The sequence below is a fragment of the Amblyomma mixtum genome, chromosome 3 (assembly GCF_055824585.1).
Source record: "Amblyomma mixtum isolate Tamu chromosome 3, ASM5582458v1, whole genome shotgun sequence".
NCBI lineage: Eukaryota > Metazoa > Arthropoda > Arachnida > Ixodida > Ixodidae > Amblyomma > Amblyomma mixtum.
Window position 1 is genome coordinate 10354570 of NC_143014.1, and position 24930 is coordinate 10379499.

Genomic DNA, 24930 nt, shown 5'->3' on the forward strand with positions numbered 1-24930 from the left:
GCGCAGTTTACGATGCGGCTTTTGCGGGGCTTCCATGGTTAACGCTGACAACAAGGCGGCGCCCAGCCTGCCCGCTTTGGACCAAATTTTGGGAAAAGGCAGGAACTACCATTAAAACCACCACGAGGTGAGGCTGTAACTGTTGTGATTGAACGGAATAGGCAGGAAGTACTTGAATCGAGCAAAGAATCAACAAACGATCAAGAGGCAGCATCTATCACTGTGCAGCCACTTTGATTACACGTTTGCGTGGGCCAGTTCACATTTTTGTTCTTAAAGGCGAACACACGGTAAATCGTAAACTCAAAATTTATGTCTAGCGTACGGATTTTTCGTACGTATGCATTCCAGTAAGGAATAACACGTCGAGAGTATGCACCAATCAAGCGAAACAGAATATGGTCTAAAGCAGCACTCTATGACAGTTCAAATTACCATACGTGCTCATATTTATCGGTGGAACAACCCAGAGAAAAATCGCATAATCACAGCTGTCAAAGCAGTGTTTTGTTATGCCAGGTGGCGTTTTACGAGCGTGCGTCCCTTTCTTTATTCGTGCCTGTGTATATGCATGTGTGAAACGTTGCGAGTCGGCCATGCGGTAACTGAAATGAGTGGCAAGGAAGCAGAGATTGTCAGCATTATAAAATGAGATCCGTACTTTCCGTCGTAGAGGCTGGCCAAACCAAGCCCACCAGAGCTGTAAGGTGATGACGCCTCACAAGCTCAAGGAACAAGCTCATAAAAAAAAAACTCGAATACTTTCTGAACGCTTTGAATATAAAGCCTGGTAAAATAAGGATTCTGTAAAGCACAACATTTTCTTGGCATAGTACAGGCACATAGCCTTGCATATATATTAGGACAGCAGTGCGGGGCGTCTGAGAGACGCCGTGTGCGACCTCCTTGCGTGCATTGTATTTGTCGGCACTCGTTCGAGGTCAGCGGATGAAAGTACCGCAAATCAAGCGTAAAAAGAAAAGGCTGCTCTTGTGTTCGCCAAAGTAATACCCGTGCTGGCGGACGTCACAAAACATGTGATTCATTTTAATAATAGTCGAGCGGCTTTTCCCTTACAAACGAGCCCTGCCTGCCAATGGCGCCGGCCGATTAGCTTGCTGGCGTGACAATGTAGAGAGGGGCAATGTAAGGAGGTGGCGGGACAATGTAGGGACAATGCCCAGACCATGGAGCAAGGAAAGAATTGGGGAGAGGTCGTTCACTCTCTGCATTCTCACACTAGAAGGCTCATGAGAAACGGCCGACTTCATCGGTTGGCAGGGGCTCCTTTGACGCTCAATTCTTGAGTTGGATCCGGCTGATTAACAGAATTCTAAAAGCCAACTTTTGAACTATTACAAATAGGTACCTGGCTGCACTTGAGAGCTTTGTAGCCGACTACTAGTAATAGCCTTATAAGTTTTATGAATCTGGAAAACGCGATTAGACACGGCGCTGCTGCATAAGAAATTATGGTCATTGCTCGCCCGAATAAAAAGTAGGGCGCCCGCGATGCGCACAAAGCGACGTCCACCAGTGACATCACTCCACGGCGCACGTTGCACGCGACCTTGCCGTTCCCGCCTCGGCAGTGAGCAGCGAAGGGCATCGCTCCCCGCCTTGGAGGAAGAAAACAATTAAGAGGCGCATTTGTGGAAGGGCTACTCCCCCCGTCGCCGTCTCAGCGCGTTTGCACATGCGCAGCACACAACGCCGCTGCACCGAATGCTACTATTGGCTGCGCCAAATACTCCGAGTGTTCTTTGCAAAAGCACGCGACTACTGACACATTGTTTGTCATGAAGGTCGGATAGCGAGGGCCTCTCCATAGCTTTCCTCCTTTCATGGCTCCAACCACACATCCAGTGCTCCATTTTCGAATTGCGCGAGAAATTGACAAAATTTGTTTAGCCAGAGTGCCGAGAATAAACGTGGTTTTGAAATTATGAATGTAAATATGGTGACCAAATGTTTTAGGGGAATCCCCCAAGGTCGAGTAGATTTGTTTGGTTTGGTTTATTGGGGTTTAACGTCCCAAAGCGGCTGCGGCTATGAGAGACGCCGTAGTGGAGGGCTCCGCAAATTTCGACCACCTGGGGTTCTTTAACGTGCACTGACATCGCACAGCACACGGGCCTCTAGAATTTCGCCTTCAAGAAATTCAGCCGCCGCGGCCGGGATCGAACCCGCGTCTATCGGGCCAGCAGCCGAGCGCCGTAGCCACTGAGCCACCGCGGCGGGGCGGAGTAGATTTGTAATAAGGGAGTAATTACTCATTGACGTCCACCCGAGCGCAGCCATACGGCTACAAAGGAAAGCTGTACAGCTTTCTCAGAAACTTCATAGTTAAAGAAAAATATCGTTACTAGTAATGGTTGGCTACAACTCTCCCATTGCAACCAGGCGCCTATCTGTAATAGCTAAAACGTTCAGTTTGGAATTTTCTTAACCAGCTTACTAGTCAAGATGATTCGTCCGTCGGTTTTCTGATGCCCGCCGACAGCAGTATTGCTTTGGCAAACAAAGAAAATGTTTACCTCAAAAACCTATTTATAAAAATTAAGGTCAAATACAACTAATTCTGTAGCGAACCTCCGCCCGCATTCAACACCACCCTACAGAATTCTCCCGCGGCAAGAAGTAACCCGTTGTTAATGCTTTTCATGTTACCCGAATAAGGAGCTAATCACAAGATGAAATTAGTAGCGGAAGGAGTTTGAGGCCGCCAGCTTGTTTGTACAGTCAAGTATGAAAAACCTCATTTCGGTTACTCCACTGAATACGCCGCGTATTACGGCCCAGTTCTGAGAACTGTTTCTTTTTGTTTTTGTCTTATTTATTTATTTATTTATTTATTGATACTGCGAATCCCTTTTTCAAGGGTTTTTACAGGAGTGGCTTTTGGCCCCAGAGAAGCAGTCGCCCAGGCCGACACACTATTTCTAGTATGCAAGAAGGACAGTGAAAATAATGGGACAAATGGGAAGAGGCGTTGGAAAAAGGCAATACAAAGATAACGCATGAATAATCATCACCTTTTCAGTTCATAAATGATTACGAGAAATACAAAGAATTATATGTAAATACAAATGCATAGAAATACAAATACCTGGAAAACCCCCAAAAGTTAGAAAAAGTAAATAAAAATCAGTTTGTTCTCTGACAATACACTTTTCCAGCTAGCACCGAAAATTTTGTCAGTAGTTGGCTGTACATGCAGTGAATCATCAAGGGAGTGCCAGTCCCGTACAGCTCGCGAAAAAAAAGAGAACCGAAAGGTATTATTAGCATAGAAATATTCTTGCATCGTAAGTTCATTTTTGTGACGCGTTTCTCTGGGAGTGTTCAAGGTAATGTATGTAGTAGAATCAACTTATGCAAAATCATGCACAGAAACATCAGACGGTGGAGCGTCGCACGACTAGCTAGCTTGTCTAGCCTAGTCTCAGATAGCATCTGCGTCGCAGAATCGGTGCGCCTATGCAGATAAAGCGCACACTTCTTCGCTGGACAGCCTCAATCGTAGTTGTTATCTTGCGTATACGGAAACCAGGCGACGTTTGCGTATTCTAGTATTGGGCGTATGATAGTAGTATACGCAAAAGCTTGGCTTCTTTCGTAGAATACCGCAGGGCTCGTTTCAGAAACATGAGCTTACGCATCGCTTTGTTTGTTAGGTGATCTACGTGAGCTGTCCACCGTAGATTGGCTTATATAACGGTGCCTAAGTATTTGTACTCGGTGACTGTCTTGAGTGTTGTGCTACTATAGCCGTAAGGGAAGCTAAGTTTGCATTTCTTTTTCGTTGTAGTCATTGAAACAGTTTTGTCCAAGTTAAGAGCCACTTGCCACTTCGAACACCACTCTCCTAGCTTGCCAAAATCATTATTTAAGTTTATATGATCTTCTCGGCTTTTTAATTCTCTATATAGCGCGCAATCATCTGCGAACAACCTCAGTTCGCTTCTACCTGGTCTGTAATATCGTTTATGAAGAGAAGGAAGAGAACTGGGGCTAGAACAGAGCCCTGTGGTACACCAGAAAGTACCGGGACGGTATCTGAAGTGTGGTCGCCGAGTTTCATGAACTGTAGCAGTTTGGCGTGGAAGAGCCGGTCGAAAGCCTTTATACGCATGTTTCCCTGGAACACCCGGTATACGGGGTGCCTCGTGTAAACCCACCAGCAAAACTTACAAAGCTCTGCTTTGAGATTCAAATGTGACATTTGCGGCACAAGGGCCAACATCAGAAAAAAAATGAATTGTCTTAATTAGTCAGCTGGTTAACTAAATTCTTGCACTTGACTCTTACACCACGACAGTTAACCACCAGATTGTGTTCCAAGAGCTGTATACGGCCTTTAGCAGTAGACTTATCATATTTTTTAAATTTTAAATCCCCATTCTGCTTCCACGTTGGGGCACATCGAAACCTAACCATGTGGATGTGTCACGATATCTAGTTTGTCGATCAGCAGGGCTGTGGATCAGTGGGCCATCACGTTCCGCGTACGCCCACGTGTTGTCGAAAACTGACAATCGGGGTCCTGTCTTCTGATGCCCCTGTGACTGATACTGCCGTGCGCCAGAAGTCATCATTACACCTACTGCTATTTTGGGGTTTTTCAGCTGGCGTTACCCAAGGGTCACAAAATGGAAGACAGCTGCCCAGTGATAAGAAGCCCTATTGCTGAACGGCCTTCAAGCAGCCGGAAATGGGAAGGGCAGCTCATGCCACCTACAGCCACTCACAGCCGGGGATAGTGCGAATAAGGGAGATTGCTATCTATTTCCGCATAATGTGCCTTTGACCTACAAGAAAGACATGTTGCCCCGATGTTCCATCCTCAGGCCTCTGCGGCGAACACTTTGTTGAGGGCACAGTAAACACTTTCACTACAAAAACTGCGTCATTTGCTTCTCCCCTCGGCAGTCGTGGAGATCCTATTTGAAACTGTTCGCCTAACTACCTTTTGGTTAATCAGTTGTCACTAATGCAGTTAAAATGCATTAACCTTTGCGATTTAAGGTGTCTGATAGCGCGCACAGAGGCTTCAGTTGCAGAATGCACAACGTGTGTTGCGGCTTATGTTCTGTCGCTATCAATGCGCGGAGACTTCCCGGCTTCGCCTTCGCTGATCGCCATCAGTGTATATACATTGCTGCGCGGTTCAGAGGGACTTTAAGTTGGAGCTCAGTAGAGGCTGCTGAATAACGGGTGGCCCAGGCTTTCAAAGGTGCACTGAAGGGGAATCTGAACTCGTATTTTTACCGCTAGAACTCGATCTACACATTCCTAGCGTTCTTAGAAACTTTGAATTATTGCCCTGTGCGGCCGATTTCCCTAATTTAAATCCGATTAAACGTCCCGGCACGCGCCTTTTTTTCTAATTCCACACAGACGGTGGGAGGAGTCGACCAACCTTTCTCCCAGTCCTGTGGCGGCTTGCCGCTTTGCCTACGGCGGAGTGATGGATAGTGATCGGCGAAAGCAAAAAGTCCACGCGTATTTTTATTTTTGTGGACCTAATTTGCAGCTATGTTGCCTCTGACGGGATCTATTTATTCACGGGAACCTAAAAAACAAAATAAAAGCGAAAGCAAAGCCGCCACGCGGCTGCCTGAAAGGCACTCCATACGTTGGTGGACTCTTCCCATCGTCTGCGGGCAATTCAAAAAGAAAGGCGGGAGCCGACGTTAATCCGATTAAAATTAGAGAAATTGGCCGCACAAGACAATAATTCGAAGTGTCTAAGAAAGTTCGGAACGCGTAGACCGAGTTCCCGCGGCAAAAAGACGAGTTCAGATTGCTCTTCAGCGCACCTTTAAGGTCTCTCGATCGAATCAGCTTGTCTGCATTCTTTTCCAGCACCTGAACATCATGAAGGTAAATAAATTGGTAAATTGTTTTTAGGTAAAGAAAATGGCGCAATATCTGTCTCACATATCTCTGCGGACACCTGAACCGCGCCGTAAGGGAAGGAAGGAAGGTGGGAGTGAAAAAAGAAAGAGAGAAAGAGGTGCCGTAGCGGAGGTGTCCGGAATGATTTCGACCACCTGGGGATCTTTAACGTGCATTGACATCGTAAAGCACACGGGCGCCTCTTGCATTATGGAGGTCGGCCGTGCTTGTTTTCAGAGCATAGGCTCCACTACGCCATGACGGTGATTCTTGTGCGGTGGGATAACCTTGAGCCGGCTCGTATCGGGGGTGTGTCCGTGACATCTCACTGTCACGTCACCCGCGCCGCCGCGCAAGCGTCAGGCCGAATCCGATCACTGGCGCATGTTGCTCGTCGGCAAGCCAGTCTCGTTAGCCAGAGAGAATGCAGCCGTGCCAGACAAGCCGCTAAACCACGCAGAACAGAGCTTACGATCGATACACTAGGTTCAAGAGTAGTTGAGCACCGCCAATTTTTAACTAAAATAAAAGATGTTGGTGCCTGATTATGGCACCGTCTAATCCTTTGAACATAAGATAATGAAACCACTTGAACTGACGACATAAAGCTTGACAAAGCAGAGCTACAACGCACAATCCACAAGACAAATAATACAATGGGCATGGCACAGCTGCTAACACAGAATACAAAGATAAACTATAAGTAATGATATTATCAATTGATGCGAATTGAGGATATACTATTAACAATGATATATAGTCTATAACAGTAAATGGCAAAAAATACAAATTCAACACATGAAAAACAATAAGCTGCGGCAATAATGCTATCATATACATCAGATGCATAATAGGAACACATATAAATGGTTACCCTGGCGTAAGACATTCTGTACGCTTAATATTAGGTTAAAACAAAGGCTCCTCTCTCTCTCTCTTTCGCCTATAAATATTTGCCAGGGCGTTAGAGAGCAGCAAGAATACCGATACCACATACATCAGATTCATAATAGAAACACATATTGCCACGCATCATTGTAGTGTTTGTTCGTTCACGCTCAAGGCTGCATGAAAGGGTCGCTATCACTTATGTTCGTGACGCGAGAAGCGACCAGACTAATCTCGATTAATCGCAGCCATGAAAGGCTGCATCTAGGTTTTTCCAGATTACTGTAGATTATCTTGACCTGTTATCTGGAAGGTTCCTTGCCGGCTTTAAATTGAGCGATGGCGCGAGCGGCGGACATTCGTAGTTCGACGAGCACGTTTCTTGCTTACGCCACCGCCGAGTGATTCAGATCTTTTGCGGGCGCAAGTCAGCCCAAATAAAGAGCTTCGTTTCAAAGACTGCTTGGTGTCATCCTGACCGCTGGACTGCCGTCACTACAACGTGACATCTGGTGGAGGTGCTGGGTAGCCTTTCATGTTCCGGACACCCCCTACAAGTCGTGACGCCAGCTCTCTGAGTCATCTACCGCAAGACCTGAGTCCAGTCCACCGCGCAAGCCGACGCCTGCAAGGGGACGCACCTGAGTTCGGGATTCTACCGGACCCTACCCGGAAGCGAAAGCCAGCAGCAACGTCTACCATGAGCTTGCCCCAGACGATGACTCCAATCATTCTTCAGCAGCCCCGGGTGCCACCAACCTTCGAGGCTTCGCCTGGCGCCGACCCAGAAGAATGGCTGGAGCAGTTCGACCGTGTGGCTATCATCAACAACTGGTACGATGCCACGAAACTTAGGTACGTCTTCTTCGCCTTGGAGGGACGAGCAAGAATCTGGTTTGAGAATGAGGAAGCTAGCCTCACGAACTGGGAAACCTTCAAGGAGCAGCTTCTAAAGACCTTCACGAACGTCGTGCGAAAGGAGAGAGCCCAGCAGCTGCTACAGTCTCGCATACAACATCCAAACGAGACCGTTGCAATGTACACTGAGGAGATGAAGCGTCTCTTCCGGCGTGCAGACGCAAACATGAAGGAAGAAGAAAAAGTAAAGCTGCTTATGCGAGGAGTTAAAGAGCAACTCTTTGCCGGCCTCGTACGGAATCCACCAAAAACCGTAGCGGAATTCGTCAAAGAGGCAGCCACGATGGAAAAAACTCTTGATGCACGAGCCAGCCAATACGACTGCCAGCAGCGCGTTTTCTCAGCAAGCTGCCTGGACACCGCTAACAACAATGACCTGCGGGAGGTTATACGTCAAGTTGTGCGAGAGGAGCTCCGACGATTGCTGCCAACGGGAACGCAGCCGTAACTTTCATTGCTCACTGACGTCATCCGAGACGAGGTTCAACAGGCCTTGGGTGTGACGCCGACACCCACGCAGCCTCTGCAGCCCCCAGCCATGACTTACGCCGCAGCTGTGCGCCGTCCTGCCCCTCGACGACGGGACCCAAGCCCCTATCGCCCTCAGCCAGCTGCTTTGGACCGCCGCCCTCTCGCCCCAACACGCCCGTCCTACGAGCGTCGCACACAGCCGAGGAAATGCGACGAGTGGAGAACTCCCGACCAGCGCCGCCCACTATGCTTCCACTGCGGTGAAGCCGGTCACGTCCTCCGGCACTGCCCATACAGAAGACTGGGCATCCGAGGGTTCTCTTAAGACGCCCCACGACCCCGACCCGGCCAGCGACCAGCCGAAATCGAAGAGTTTTTGCGTCGGGAAGAATGCTCATCGCCGAGCCGCCTATCACGTTCCCCATCGCCATCGTCACCACGCTTTGTGTCTCCTAACCGAGGTTACGCCGTGCGCGGACGCTACCCCAGCCCCCGAAGATTAAACTGAATAAAGCAGCCTCTGGAGTTGAGGTTGCTTCTAAGCGCAATGACAAAGATCCTCCATCGACGAGTACTCAAGACCATGCCTCAACTACGACGACAACACCGACGACGACGACGACGCGGCAAGACTTGAAGCTTTTACCACTGCCCAGTGAACTAACGTCGTAGTACGCCCACCGCAGCCCCACTACTCGACGAAGCCGAGATCGGACACCGAAGACAACGTACAATACGAGAACGCGAACAAGTGATCTTGAAGTTACGGTCGACGGTCACGCGGTTACTGCCTTGGTCGACACGGGAGCTGACTACTCAGTCATGAGCGGGCCACTCGCTGTCCGACTCAGGAAAGTGACAACAACTTGGGATGGCCCGCTGATCCGCACCGCAGGTGGTAACCTTATTACGCCCTCAGGACGCTGCACCGTGAGAGTTACAGGAAATGGGCGAACCTATGCTACAACCTTCCTGGTCCTACAGAAATGCTCGCGAGACGTGATTTTGGGAATAGACTTCCTGAATGAACATCGGGCGATCATCGACCTTCGATCCAAGTCGATCAAGCTTTCCACGGACAAAGCCATATCTGCCGCGACAACAGCGACTCATCATATTGCCTTAAACGTACTCGACGAAGCATTGAGCGTGCCGCCCCGATCAAGTGTCGTCGCCTGAATAGGTACAGGAGACATCGAAACTGCCGAAGGCGTTATCGAAGGGAACACCCAGTTACTCTTTGATCGAGGACTGGGCGTCGCAAGGGGAGTCGCCCAAATCCGAAATGGCCAAGCCCAGGTGTTGCTAACCAACCTCACCGACGAATACCGGAATCTAAAAAAAAGGTACGACGATCGCTTTCCTCGACGAGCTGGCAGACATCAGAGACGTATTTGCCCTACCCGACCAACCCGCGGAACCATCAGACCAAGGCCATCAACCCACGTTCGATATAAACCCGGCATTACCCCGGAGCAGACAAGACCAAATACGCAGTCTTCTTCAAAGGTACAGCGATTGCTTCTCATCAGCATCGAATGTGCGACGAACCCGGCTTGCCAAGCACCGCATTGCCACAGACGAACTCTCCCGACCACTGCGGTAGAGCCCCTACCGCGTATCGCCGATAGAACGCCAAGCTATCCGCAAGCAAGTAGAGGAAATGCTACGTGACGACGTCATCCAGCCATCAAGGAGCCCCTGCGCAGCACCAGTTGCCCTAGTGAAAAAGAAAGACGGTACCCTTCGCTCCTGCGTCGATTACTGTCGCCTGAACAGCATTACGAAGAAGGATGTCTACCGCCTCCCCCGCATCAACGGCACACTGTATCGGCTATGCAACGCTAAGTACTTCTCATCGATGGACCTAAGAGCGGCTACTGGCAAATTGAAGTCGACGAAAGAGATCGCGAGAACACTGCGTTCATCACGCCAGACGGACTCTTCGAGTTCAAGGTGATGCCATTCGGCCTCTGCTCTGCCCCAGCGACGTTCCAGCGAGTAATGGATACGGTGCTCGCAGGCTTGAAGTGGCAGATATGCCTCGTCTACTTAGATGACGTTGTTGTCTTCTCCTCAAACTTTGAAGACCACCTCAGAAGGCTTCGGATAGGGCTGGAAACGATCAAGTCTTCAGGTCTGACACTGCAACCAGAAAGTGCCACTTCGCCTACGAGGAGCTGCTGTTCCTTGGTCACGTCGTAAGCAAGGCTGGAGTTTGCCCAGACCCCCAGAAGACGGCTGCGATCGCAGAGTTTCCATAGCCTAATGACAAGAAAGCTATACGCAGATCCTTGGATTGTGCGCTTATTACCGGCGATTCGTCAAGACCTTTTCGCGCATCGCTGCACCTTTGACCCAACTTACCAAGGCTGACGGGCCTTTTAAATGGGAATGGCTGCAAGAGGAAGCTTTCAACGAGCTGAAGCGCCGCTTGCAGTCCCCTTATGTGCTCGGGCACTTTGATGAAAACGCCGAAACCGAAGTTCATACCGATGCAAGCAGTGTGGGCTTAGGAGCGGTCCTCGTTCAGAAAAATGGCACACAAGAGAAAGTTATCGCGTACGCTAGCCGATCACTTTCGAGAGCCGAAGCCAACTATTCGACGACAGAGAAAGAATGCCTCGCCATTATTTGGGCCACGTCCAAATTTCGCCCCTGCCTATACGGACGACCATTCAAGTTTGAGAGCGATCACCATGCTGTGTGCTGGCTGGCCAATTTGAAAGATCCGTCCGGCCGCCTTGCTCGTTGGAGCCTGCGTCTTCAAGAATTCGACATAACTGTAGTCTACAAATCTGGCCGCAAACATTCCGATGCAGACTGCCTATCGCGAGCCCCCGTAGAGGCAGCACCGGAAGAGGAAGACGACGACGCTTTCCTAGGACCGGTAAGCGCCAGCAGTTTCGCGCAACAGCAGCGCTCGAATCCTGAGTTGCAAAGCCTAGTTGATTATTTGAAAGGCAAGACCGCATCGCCTCCCCGGGGGTTCAAGCGCCAACTGTCGTCCTTCGTCCTTCACAATAATGTCCTCCTGAAGAAGAACTTCGCGCCCAACAGGACAGTACATGTTCTTGTCGTGCCCAAGAATCTTAGGCAAGAAATTATGCAGGCATGTCATGATGAGTCGACTGCGGGGCATCTCGGGATTGCTCGCACGTTGCACCGCATCCAGGTGAAGTACTATTGGCCGCGGCTAGCTGCCGACGTTTCCCATGATGTGAAAACGTGCCGTGAGTGTCAGCGTCGCAAAACGCCTCCGATTAGACCAGCCGGACTCCTGAACCCCATACCACCTCCAACTAAGCCCTTTCAGCAAATAGGAATGGACCTCCTCGGCCACTTTCCGACTTCATCATCAGGTAACAAGTGGATCATCGTGGCCACCGACTACATGACGCGATACGCCGAAGCAAAAGCGTTGCCTAATGGTACCGCAACAGAAGTAGCAAAATTTTTTGTCGAACAAATTCTCCTGCGACACGGCGCCCCCGAAGTGCTCATCACAGACAGAGGGACGGCATTTCCAGCGGAGCTGACGCAATCCATTTTAAACTACAGCCAGACACGCCATCGGAGGACAACCACCTATCATCCACAAACCAACGGACTCACAGAGCGTATGAACAAGACCATCGCAGACATGCTCTCCATGTACATCGACGCCGAACACAAGACATGGGACACCATTCTGCCCTAAGTGATCTTCGCCTATAACACTGCCGTCCAGGAGACAACCAGGTTTACCCCATTCCAGCTGGTATACGGCAGGAAGCCCACGACAACGCTCGACGCAATGCTCCCGCACGTTTCCGACGAAGACAACCTCGACGTCGCCGCCTACATTCATCGCGCCGAGGAAGCCCGAAGACTTGCGCGGCTTCGCATAAAAGACCAGCAGCACACCGACTCCCGACGCTAGAATCTGCGCTGACGAAACACGCATTACAAGTCGGGTGATCGTGTTTGGATATGGACGCCAATTCGCCGCCGTGGATTGAGTGAAAACTTGCTGCGACACTATTTTGGCCCGCACAGAGTTCTCCGTCGCATCGGCAACCTCGACTATGAAGTCATCCCCGACGGCACGACAGCATCTCAGCGACGACGCACACGCCCGGAAGTCATACACGTCGTACGCCTTAAACCATATTATGAACGCTGAAGAACTCGAAGTCTGCATTCTTTGTGTTTATTTTCATTTTAAAGCATCGAGACGATGCTTCTTTGGAAGGGGGGTAATGCCACGTATCATTGTAGTGTTCGTTCACGCTCAAGGCTGCAGGAAAGGGTCGTTATCACTTTTGTTCGTGACGCGAGAAGCGACCAGACTAATCTCGATTAATCGCAGCTATGAAATGCTGCATCTAGGTTTTTCCAGATTACTGTAGATGATCTTTACCTGTTATGTGGAAGTTTCCTTGCCGGCTTTAAATTGAGCGATGCCGCGAGCGGCGCACATTCGTAGTTCGACGACCGACGAGAACGTTTGTTGGTTACGCCACCGCCGAGTGATTCAGTTCTTTTGCGGGCGCAAGTCAGCCCAAATAAAGAGCTTCGTTTCAAAGACTAGTTGGTGTCTTCCTGACCGCTGGACTGCCGTCACTACAACGTGACACGTGAATTGAGGGTATACTATTCGCAATGATATATAGTCTATAACAGTAAATGGCAAAAAATACAAATTCAACAGATGAAAAACAATAAGCTGCAGCTATAGTGCTATCACATGCATCAGATGCATAATAGGAACACATATAAATGGTTACCTTGGCCTAAGACATTCTGGACGCTTAATATTCGGTTGAAACAAAGGCTCCTCTCTCTCTCTCTCTCTCTATCGCCTATAAATATTTATGGCACCGTCTAATCCTTTGAACATAAGAGAATGCAACCATTTGAACTGACGACATAACGCTTGACAAAGCAGAGCTACAACACACAATCCACAAGACAAATAATACAATGGGCATGACACAACTGCTAACACAGAATACAAAAATAAACTATAAGTATATATATTATCAATTGATGCGAATTGAGGATATACTATTAACAATGATATATAGTCTATAACAGTAAATGGCAAAAAATAGAAATTCAACAGATGAAAAACAATAAGCTGCAGCTATAATGCTATCACATACATCAGATGCATAATAGGAACACATATAAATGGTTACACTGGCCTAAGACATTCTGGACGCTTAATATTCGGTTAAAGAAAAGGCTCCTCTCTCTCTCTCTCTCGCCTATAAATATTTATGGCACCGTCTAATCCTTTGAACATAAGAGAATGCAACCACTTGAACTGACGACATAACGCTTGTCAAAGCAGAGCTACAACACACAATCCACAAGACGAATAATACAATGGGCATGACACAACTACTAGCACAGAATACAAAAATAAACTATAAGTAATGATATTATCAATTGATGCGAATTGAGGATATACAATTATCAATGATATGTATACTATAACAGTAAATGGCAAAAAATACAATTTCAGCAGATGAAAAACAATAAGCTGCAGCTATAATGCTATCACATACATCAGATGCATAATAGGAACACATATAAATGGTTACCCTGGCCTAAGACATTTTGGACGCTTAATATTCGGTTAAAAGAAAGGCTCCTCTCTCTCTCTCTCTCGCCTATAAATATTTATGGCACCGTCTAATCCTTTGAACATAAGAGAATGCAACCACTTGATCTGACGATATAACGCTTGACAAAGCAGAGCTACAACACAAAATCCACAAGACCAATAATACAATGGGCATGACACAACTGCTAGCACAGAATACAAAAAAACTATAAGTAATGATATTATCAATTGATGCGAATTGAGTATATACAATTATCAATGATATATAGACTATAACTGTAAATGGCAAAAAATACAAATTCAACAGATGAAAAACAATAAGCTGCAGCTATAATGCTATCACATACATCAGATGCATAATAGGAACACATATAAATGGTTACCCTGGCCTAAGACATTCTGGACGCTTAATATTCGGTTAAAAGAAAGGCTCCTCTCTCTCTCTCTCTCGCCTATAAATATTTATGGCACCGTCTAATCCTTTGAACATAAGAGAATGCAACCACTTGAACTGACGACATAACGCTTGACAAAGCAGAGCTACAACACACAATCCACAAGACAAATAATACAATGGGCATGAGACAACTGCTAACACAGAATACAAAAATAAACTATAAGTATATATATTATCAATTGATGCGAATTGAGGATATACTATTAACAATGATATATAGTCTATAACAGTAAATGGCCAGAAATACAAATTCAACAGATGAAAAACAATAAGCTGCAGCTATAATGCTATCACATACATCAGATGCATAATAGGAACACATATAAATGGTTACCCTGGCCTAAGACATTCTGGACTCTTAATATTCGGTTAAAGCAAAGGCTCCTCTCTCTCTCTCTCTCTCGCCTATAAATATTTATGGCACCGTCTAATCCTTTGAACATAAGAGAATGCAACCACTTGAACTGACGACATAACGCTTGTCAAAGCAGAGCTACAACACACAATCCACAAGACAAATAATACAATGGGCATGACACAACTACTAGCACAGAATACAAAAATAAACTATAAGTAATGATATTATCAATTGATGCGAATTGAGGATATACAATTATCAATGATATGTATACTATAACAGTAAATGGCAAAAAATACAATTTCAGCAGATGAAAAACAATAAGCTGCAGCTATAATGCTATCACATACATCAGATGCATAATAGGAACACATATAAATGGTTACCCTGGCCTAAGACATTCTGGACGCTTAATATTCGGTTAAAAGAAAGGCTCCTCTCTCTCTCTCTCTCGCCTATAAATATTTATGGCACCGTCTAATCCTTTGAACATAAGAGAATGCAACCACTTGAACTGACGACATAACGCTTGACAAAGCAGACCTACAACACACAATCCACAAGACAAATAATACAATGGGCATGACACAACTACTAGCACAGAATACAAAAATAAACTATAAGTAATGATATTATCAATTGATGCGAATTGAGGATATACAATTATCAATGATATGTATACTATAACAGTAAATGGCAAAAAATACAATTTCAGCAGATGAAAAACAATAAGCTGCAGCTATAATGCTATCACATACATCAGATGCATAATAGGAACACATATAAATGGTTACCCTGGCCTAAGACATTCTGGACGCTTAATATTCGGTTAAAAGAAAGGCTCCTCTCTCTCTCTCTCTCGCCTATAAATATTTATGGCACCGTCTAATCCTTTGAACATAAGAGAATGCAACCACTTGAACTGACGACATAACGCTTGACAAAGCAGAGCTACAACACACAATCCACAAGACAAATAATACAATGGGCATGAGACAACTGCTAACACAGAATACAAAAATAAACTATAAGTATATATATTATCAATTGATGCGAATTGAGGATATACTATTAACAATGATATATAGTCTATAACAGTAAATGGCCAGAAATACAAATTCAACAGATGAAAAACAATAAGCTGCAGCTATAATGCTATCACATACATCAGATGCATAATAGGAACACATATAAATGGTTACCCTGGCCTAAGACATTCTGGACTCTTAATATTCGGTTAAAGCAAAGGCTCCTCTCTCTCTCTCTCTCTCGCCTATAAATATTTATGGCACCGTCTAATCCTTTGAACATAAGAGAATGCAACCACTTGAACTGACGACATAACGCTTGTCAAAGCAGAGCTACAACACACAATCCACAAGACAAATAATACAATGGGCATGACACAACTACTAGCACAGAATACAAAAATAAACTATAAGTAATGATATTATCAATTGATGCGAATTGAGGATATACAATTATCAATGATATGTATACTATAACAGTAAATGGCAAAAAATACAATTTCAGCAGATGAAAAACAATAAGCTGCAGCTATAATGCTATCACATACATCAGATGCATAATAGGAACACATATAAATGGTTACCCTGGCCTAAGACATTCTGGACGCTTAATATTCGGTTAAAAGAAAGGCTCCTCTCTCTCTCTCTCTCGCCTATAAATATTTATGGCACCGTCTAATCCTTTGAACATAAGAGAATGCAACCACTTGAACTGACGACATAACGCTTGACAAAGCAGACCTACAACACACAATCCACAAGACAAATAATACAATGGGCATGACACAACTACTAGCACAGAATACAAAAATAAACTATAAGTAATGATATTATCAATTGATGCGAATTGAGGATATACAATTATCAATGATATGTATACTATAACAGTAAATGGCAAAAAATACAATTTCAGCAGATGAAAAACAATAAGCTGCAGCTATAATGCTATCACATACATCAGATGCATAATAGGAACACATATAAATGGTTACCCTGGCCTAAGACATTCTGGACGCTTAATATTCGGTTAAAAGAAAGGCTCCTCTCTCTCTCTCGCCTATAAATATTTATGGCACCGTCTAATCCTTTGAACATAAGAGAATGCAACCACTTGAACTGACGACATAACGCTTGACAAAGCAGACCTACAACACACAATCCACAAGACAAATAATACAATGGGCATGACACAACTGCTAACACAGAATACAAAAATAAACTATAAGTAATGATATTATCAATTGATGCGAATTGAGGATATACTATTATCAATGATATTGCCGCAACGCATTACTGGCGCCGCCTAGTAGTCGCGCTCAGGGGGCTGGCGCGCGCTCTTCGCCCGTGAGCTCGCTCGCTAGTCGGTTAGCCGGCCGGGCCGTTTCCGCTGGCGCTTGGACGTTGTGGCAAATACAAACCTGCCTACCTGCTTCTGTGATATTTTGGTGGAGGTGCTGGGTACATCCCATGTCCGAAGAGCTTTTGGGTGCCTCCGAAGCCCCGCTACACACCGTGGACACACCTGTGCACAAGGCCAGCCGCCGCTTGAGAGGCTTAGCTCCCGAGTGTGGGCCCCTTCTTTCCTTACCGCGAACCATGACGACTACAGAGGCAAGCCAGCCCGTTCACCTTCCAATAAGTGCTCAGCCGCTATTCTTCCATGCTCCGCGTATGCCCACGCCGTTCCATGGCGACAAATTTGTGGATGTTGGGGACTGGTTGACCAACTACGACCGGGTCGCTGCGTTTAATGCGTGGGACGAGGAGCGAAAGTTGCGGAACATTTATTTTTCACTTGAAGACGCCGCCAAGATGTGGTTCGAAAACCACGAGGCTACTATCATCACCTGGCAAGATTGCCGGCAAAAGCTGCTCAGCACATTCGGCAACGACGCAAGAAAAGAGATTGGTGAACTGGCTCTACAGTCCCGAGCCCCTATCCCGTGTTCTTCACCTGAAACAGATGACTCCGTTTTTCTCGGCGCTCTCACGACGCCTGATCTCGCTCAACAACAGCGAGATGACACCGAACTGCGGCCCCTCATCGATTACCTCGAGGGAGCCGCCTCATTGCCACCTCGCCTTTTTACGCGTGGCCTGTCGTCGTTCTGCTTGCGGGACGGCGTCCTTTACAAGAAAAACTACGCTTCCACAGACATTCAGTACCTGCTGGTGGTCCCAATGCCGCTCCGTCCCGACGTTTCGCAGGCATGCCACGACGAGCTTTCTGCCGGCCATCTCGGTTTCTCACGGACCTTGGCTCGCGTACGACAAAAATACTACTGGCCCAAGCTTGCTGCTATTGTCCAGCGCTATGTTAAGACGTGCCGTGATTGCCAACGTCGGAAGACGCCGCCTGTCAAGCCGGCCGGTCTGCTGCAGCCTATTGGTCCTCCTCGAGTACCCTTTCACCAAGTCGGTATGGACTTGCTCGGGCCGTTTCCTACGTCATCTTTGGGCAACCGCTACATTATAGTCGCCACTGATTACCTCACCCGTTATTGTGAAACCAAAGCTCTTCCCAGCGGCACTTCTACTGATATTGCGAACTTTTTCATCTTTAACCTTGTCCTCCGTCATGGTGCCCCTGCGGTGGTTTTAACTGACAGAGGCACTGCATTTACTTCAGCTCTCACCCAGGAAGTTATGCGGCTCAGTGGCACTTGTCATCGCTGAACAACAGCCTACCATCCTCAGACGAATGGCCTTACTGAGCGACTCAATAAGACCATCGCCGATATGCTTTCAATGTACGTCGACGAAGACCATAGGAACTGGGACCAAGTACTGCCGTATGCAACATTTCCGTATAATACCGCAGTACAGGAAACGACCCGCTTCACCCCGTTTCGTTTGGTGTACGGTCGCGAAGCCGTTACCATACTGGATGCAATGTTACTGCCCGATGTCGCCCTTCCATCAGTTGCCGGCGCTGACCAATTCGTCCAGCACGCTGAGGCCGCCCGTCAGCTTGCTCGAACGAGACTCCGGACGCAGCAGGTTAAAGACGCTCAACGCTATAACCTTCGTCACAGGGAGATAATTTACAACCCTGGCGATAAAGTCTGGGTGTGGGTTCCTGTTCGCCAGCGGGGTCGCTCCGAGAAGCTTCTGCGCCGCTACTTCGGCCCGTACAAAGTGCTGCGCAAACTCAGCGACGTCACCTACGAAGTGATTCCGCAAGGAACTGTTCGTACGTCCCGACGGCAAACACAGTCGGAAGGCGTACACGTTGTCCAGATGAAGCCCTTCCACGCCCGCTAGGTCAAGCCTACGGTTCTGCTTGACCTCGCCACGCAGCATCGGGACGATGCTTTTTCCACCGGGAGAGGCAATGCCGCAACGCATTACTGGCGCCGCCTAGTAGTCGCGCTCAGGAGGCTGGCGCGCGCTCTTCTTCGGCCGTCAGCTCGCTCGCTAGTCGGTTAGCCGGCCGGTCCCTTTCCGCTGGCGCTTGGACGTTGTGGCAAATACAAACCTGCCTACCTGCTTCTGTGACAATATATAGTCTATAACAGTAAATGGCAAAAAATACAAATTCAACGGATGAAAAACAATAAGCTGCAGCTATAATGCTATCACATACATCAGATGCATAATAGGAACACATATAAATGGTTACCCTGGCCTAAGACATTCTGGACGCTTAATATTCGGTTGAAACAAAGGCTCCTCTCTCTCTCTCGCCTATAAATATTTATGGCACCGTCTAATCCTTTGAACATAAGAGAATGCAGCCACTTGAACTGACGACATAACGCTTGACAAAGCAGAGCTACAACACAAAATCCACAAGACAAATAATACAATGGGCATGACACAACTGCTAGCACAGAATACAAAAATAAACTGTAAGTAATGATATTATCAATTGATGCGAATTGAGGATATACTATTAACAATGATATGTAGTCTATAACAGTAAATGACAAAAAATACAAATTCAACAGATGAAAAACAATAAGCTGCAGCTATAATGCTATCACATACATGAGATGCAGAATAGGAACACATATAAATGGTTACCCTGCCTAAGATATTCTGGACGCTTAATATTCGGTTAAAACAAAGGCTCCTCTCTCTCTCTTTCGCCTATAAATATTTGCCAGGACGTTAGAGAGCAGCAAGAATACCGATACCACATACATCAGATTCATAATAGAAACACATATAATTGATTGGCAGGCAACTGGACAGCACATGCTGAGGTGAGCAATCACAGAATTTACACCAGCAATATCTACTTCTACCCGAGGATTCCACTGTCGTCGAGGAAAGATTTCAGTAGTTTTCTGAATTTTTCGCATTTCCTGCACTCTATCTGTAACCCTATCGACGAAGGAAGTGAATTTCCTGCACGACGATGCAAGCAGCTAGAGATCATGAATAAAAGGAAGTGCGGGAATCTAAGATATAAATATGCAGCCGTTTAAAAACAATCAGTTTTAAATGCAGCATTGTCCCTGTCCCTGCGCTCCTTCATGGTCATTGTTTTTAGAGCGCAGCTCCTAGCGTCCGTTTCTGCGTTTAGCGGCGTCGCCGTTGTCCGTTGTGACCAGCGGTGGACACCCTTTAAGCTGCGAAAGCAATAGAGCGGAAGCTTGGAAAGGAGAAAGTAAAGGCGCAACCTCCTCCCCTTCTTAAAAACCGGCGCGCCGGTGGGGGGCGCAGCTTTGCATAGCAACCGTGACGTCACGCAGTAGCCGTAGAACGAGCGCGTTCGTGTCGGCGGTGTCAGATACACCGCCGCTCCTTCGCCAGATGTCTCGTTGCAGTAGAGTGAGTCAGACGCATAGCTCCGAAGCGGTCCAGTGATACCGCGCCAAACGGTTCGGGGAAGCTTGAGTTGGCCAGAAAGCTTTCGCCAAGCACACTTTAGAATTTCCAAAGTGTCTTTAATATTTTTTTCAGGAAAGGAAATGCGCAGTATCTGTCTCCCACAGCTTCGAAACCAATAGAGCGGGGGCTCGGAAAGCAGAGGGTAAAATTTCTAAATTGGTTTTTGAGGAAAGGAAATGCCCACTATCTGTCTCATACATCCCGGTGCACACCTGAACAAGAGAGAAGGCGCATAACTGCCCTCTTGGAACAGTGGACACCTCAATCGTGCTACGTGGCGGTAGTGACAGATGTGCGCAGTATGTTTTGGCATTGACAACGTTGTGCCAGAAACGCTGCCACCTGCAAGGGTGGGTGGGGACTTCAACGTACATTTAAAGGCAAGCGGGAATTTCTTGCCACTTATGCGGGAGAACATGCCGTTCCTCTCGCTCGTAACGGCTCCCACAGCTGTGACACCCTCGCAAAATACTTGCGCAGACCTCGTCTTTCAGAACCAGGCATTGGTGCAGCAAGTCAAGCATATAGCCATCTTTTTCTCCGACCGCAAAGCTTCCTTCATGATAATCAAGAACTGTTAGTGGAGTGTTTCTCGAAGAAGGAATGTGAGTGAAAAATAACAAGTTGTCTGCAATTGTAGATACATATCTTGCTCGAATTCTGTGCCTCAAGCTATTGAAAAGCTGAAACAGCTGATGAGCTGCGCTCAAATTTCACATTAGGAAGTAACGTAATTGTGTGCAATTTTTTTCTCTGCTTCAGTTTATTAATAATAAACCAATAGTTCCCTCCTTATGAAGGTTTCCCTAGTTGTTGCCTTGACTGCTGCTATATATATATATATATATATATATATATATATATATATATATATATATATATATATATATATATATATATATATATATATATATATATATATATATATATATATATCTATTTGGAGGTCTTGGTTCGGATCCCATCGGCGGCATGCGGTTGTTTTTTCTTCTGCTTTTCTAATCAATTAGCTTTAAGCGACAACATATTCAGTAATATTCTTACTTGATCAACACCACAAAAAAAATATTTCAAAAAATCCCCTGTGCTCCTTGGTTTCTGTGGCTGTTGGCTTCTCTCATATTTATAACGAGCCCCTCATTCCCCTCCCTTTATTTGCTTAATTGCTTAGCGAGGGCCTCGGTTCTGGCAGCCTCGACGCCATAGGAAGCATAAGAGGGTTCTCACGCAGCTTCCACCCTCGCCGTTCGATGGCGTTCTACGTCACACCAGCGGTAACTCAGGACGTTCCACGTCCGCCGCTTACGAACGTGGGTGGCGCTGATGAACACTTTCCCTGTACCACGCTGACTAATCCTCTTATCTGAGTTTTTCAGGTCCTACAGCGCCTCCCCCCGTCGCAGCCCCTTCAAAGCCTTTGTTCATTACACACCCCCCGGATATAAGTTTTTCCACTATTGCAGCTTAACGAATCAAGGTTCACCTCCCTCCCCTTCCTGACACGCATCCCCTCTCACACCACTTTCCTTCCCCACCCCCGGGGCCTTCCTCCTCGGAGCGAAGGCCCTATTTAATCTCTGCCAATGATGAACGCTTTGCCCAGACGAAGACAAGTCCCCTTGTTGAAACGTTGGCTCAAGCAACCTGAGGTTTCCCCTCCCTTGTTCATTTTTGTGATCGCAAAGGACCATCAACCACACCCTCTCTCTACCATGGACTCTCAAGATTAGGTTTTTTGTAAACATAAATACCCCCGAAAGCAGAAGGTTTGACAGCCGTCGCCGTAGCTCAGAGGTGGAGCACCGGACGCGTAATTCGGAGGTCGTGGGTTCGGATCCCACCGGCGGCATGTGGTTGTTTTTTCTTCTGCTTTTATAATCAATTAGCTTTAAGCGACAACATATTCAGTAATATTCTTACTTGATCAACACCACAAAAAAAAATTCAAAAAATCCTGTGCTCCTTGGTTTCTGTGGCTGTTGGCTTCTCTCATATTTATAACGAGCCCCTCATTCCCCTCCCTTTGTTTGCTTAATTGCTTAGCGAGGGCCTCGGTTCTGGCAGCCTCGACGCCATAGGAAGCATAAGAGGGTTCTCACGCAGCTTCCACCCTCGCCGTTCGATGGCGTTCTACGTCATTCCAGCGGTAACTCAGGACGTTCCACGTCCGCCGCTTACGAACGTGGGTGGCGCTGATGAACACTCTCAAGATTAGGTTATTTGTAAACATAAATACCCCCGAAAGCAGAAGGTTTGACAGCCGTCGCCGTAGCTCAGAGGTGGAGCACTGGACGCGCAATTCAGAGGTCGTGGGTTCGGATCCCACCGGCGGCATGCGGTTATTTTTCTTCTGCTTTTCTAATCAATTAGCTTTAAGCGACAACATATTCAGTAATATTCTTACTTGATCAACTCCACAAAAAAAAAATTCAAAAAATCCCCTGTGCTCCTTGGTTTCTGTGGCTGTTGGCTTCTCTCATATATATATATATATATATATATATATATATATATATATATATATATATATAAGCAAACAAGGGAAGGGGATTGAGGGGCTCGTTATAAATATGAAGGAAGCCGACAGCCACAGAAACCAAGGGGCACAGGGGATGTTTAATTTTTTTTTATTTTTTATTTTGTGGTGTTGATCAATTTAGATATTACTGAACTTGTTATCGCTTAAAGCTAATTGATTAGAAAAGCAGAAGAAAAAACAACCACTGCCGCCGGTGGGATATATATATATATATATATATAGGTTGCGAAAGCGTGAAGTACTAGACTGCTTATAAGAATATATAGCGAAGTATACGCTTCGTTAAAGGAAACATATTTATTCAACTCGACGTTTCGATCGGAAGATCGATCTTCTTCAGGAAGATCGATCTTCGAAGAAGATCGAAGATCGGTCTTCCGATCGAAACGTCGAGTTGAATAAATATGTTTCCTTTAACGAAGCGTATACTTCGCTATATATATATATATATATATATATATATATATATATATATATATATATATATATATATATATATATATATATATATATATATATATATATATATATATATATATATATACATACACCGTACATTCGTAGGAGAGCGCACAACGTCAAGAAAATAGGCGGTCGGTACGGAGTAAGAGTGGTGTTTTCAGCACCATGTAAGCTTGCCAAGGTTGGCTCTATGGTGACAAGCCAACCGCCGAGATGCACTATCAGGCACAAGTTGCCGGTAACTGAATGAAGGTCCGGTGTCGTATATACGATACCGCTCAAATGCGGGAGTATGTACATTGGCAAGACTGGTCAGTGTTTCAACGAAAGAGATGGCGAGCACAAAAGGACGATAAAAAAGAGTGAGCGGGGCAACCTCTCAGATCACTGCAGAGTGTAAAGAATGTGCAGCTGTGCTGGAAAGGGCGGAGTTTATCGGTGAAGGCACAGAGCAGTTTGAAAGAGAGATTGTTGAGTTTTATCACATACAAAAAGCTAGGGCCACGTCCATTAGCACTTCGTCGGTAAAGCTCAGCGCCCGGGAACTGGATTTTTTTAGACGCTCATTTGTAGATTGTCATATTAGATATTAGGTTTTTCATGTTCTCAAATTTTGTGAATTGTGCTGGGTGTGATAATGAACTGGCCTGTAGATAAATCGCGACTATGTTGTGTTTCCTGTTATCTAGTTCGGGATATGATAATGTACTGGCGTATAAAAGAAGCTGTTTTCCGCAATAAACTCTGTTGGTAGTTGGCGCTCTTACTGTCAGTTTTGTTCTGTCTTTTCCTGTGTGTGTGCCTTTTTGCACCGATAAAATTTTCTCGCAACCTACATATACCGTAGGTGTTTGCAGCGCGCACGAAACACGGACGGACAGAAAAGGGAACGAAACACAGGGCTGCAGACTAGCGCTGCAGACAAAAAAACACTGCAGACTTGGTTACGCGACTCCAAACAACCCTCACTTGGTTTCAGACGGCTAGGACTTCCCGCGTTTTTAAAAGCTTGATTACATTTAGCTGGGACACCCTGTGTGTACGTATATATATATATATATATATATATATATATATATATATATATATATATATATATATATATATATATATATATATATATATATACACGAGGTCTGTTAGAAAAGTATCCGACCTTTGGCCGAAGGAAAAAAATGGCATAACTGGAGCGTTATAAACCTAATCACCTTCAAAGTAGTCTGCTTGGGACTCCATATACATCTCCCAGCGGTGCTGCCATTGTTGGATGTATTCCGAAAAGGCCCTTTTCGGAATGGAATTTAGCTCTGCTGTCGTTGCAGCCATAATGTCCTTTCTTTTCTGAAATCGCGCTCCTTTCAATGGCCTCTTGATTTTAGGAAACAGCCAGAAGTCGTAGGGGGACATATCAGGACAGCAAGGAGTCTGTTGAACTACAGTAGTCTGGTTTTTCGC

At 46.2% G+C, this 24930-nt stretch overlaps 1 protein-coding gene, 1 non-coding gene and 1 pseudogene across 2 annotated transcripts in view; all 3 read left to right on the forward strand.

The window, feature by feature from the left end:
- The window catches only part of kn (EBF transcription factor knot), a 399411-nt gene that overhangs the window by 332929 nt on the left and 41552 nt on the right, over positions 1 to 24930 (forward strand). The gene's annotated exons all lie outside the window — the stretch shown is intronic.
- Positions 6159 to 9112, forward strand: LOC149349204 (uncharacterized; annotated as a pseudogene).
- TRNAA-CGC (transfer RNA alanine (anticodon CGC)) lies at positions 22737 to 22808 on the forward strand. The gene has a single exon. It is a non-coding gene; the product is annotated as a tRNA-Ala (tRNA).